This window comes from Terrapene carolina, unplaced genomic scaffold, assembly GCF_002925995.2.
Source record: "Terrapene carolina triunguis isolate 2854851 unplaced genomic scaffold, T_m_triunguis-2.0 Scaffold130, whole genome shotgun sequence".
Lineage (NCBI taxonomy): Eukaryota > Metazoa > Chordata > Testudines > Emydidae > Terrapene > Terrapene triunguis.
Window position 1 is genome coordinate 23,928,720 of NW_020664481.1, and position 859 is coordinate 23,929,578.

Genomic DNA, 859 nt, shown 5'->3' on the forward strand with positions numbered 1-859 from the left:
CTAGAGAGAGCCACATTCCCTGTCACTCCCCCCACCACTGGGCAGAGCCCCATACAACTCCAGAGAGAGCCCCGTCATTACCCCCACCACCAGGCAGAGCCCCATACAGCCCTGATCTCTGGCACTGCCCCCCAGGTAGGGTCCCACACAACCCCAGAGAGCGCCCCGTTCCCTGTCATTACCACCACCACTGGGCAGGGCCCCGTACAGCCTTGATCTCTGGCACTGCCCCCCAGGTAGGGCCCCATACAACCCCAGAGAGAGCCTTGTTCCCTGTCATTGCCCCCACCACCGGGCGGGGCCCCGTACAGCCCTGATCTCTGGCACTGCCCCTTGGGTAGGGCCCCATACAACTCCAGAGAGAGCCCCGTTCCCTGTCATTGCCCCCACCACCGGGCAGGGTCCCGTACAGCCCTGGGAGAGCCCAGCTCTCTGGCATCGTTCCCCCAGGAAGGGTCCCATACAGCCCAGGGAGAGCCCGGCATAGCCGCCCTCTGCCCCATTCCCAGGCAGGGTCCCATACAACCCAGGGAGAGCCCGGATCTCGGCATCATTCCCCTGAGCATGGTACCATACAGCCTGGGGTAGGCCTCTCTCTGGCCTAGTCCCCATCCCCCAGACAGAGTCCGGGGAGAGCTAAGCTCTTTGACAGTGCCCCCCTCGGCAGAGTCCCATACAGCCCAGAGAGAGCCCGGCTCTCTGGAATAGCCACCCCCCAAACTCCTCCGAGCAGGGTCCGGACAGGCCAGGGGAGAGCTCACCTCTTTGACAACACTCCCCACAGCAGCATTCCATACAGCCCAGCTCTCAAGCACACATACACGCCCCACAGGGCAGGGTCTCATAGAGCCCAAGGGAG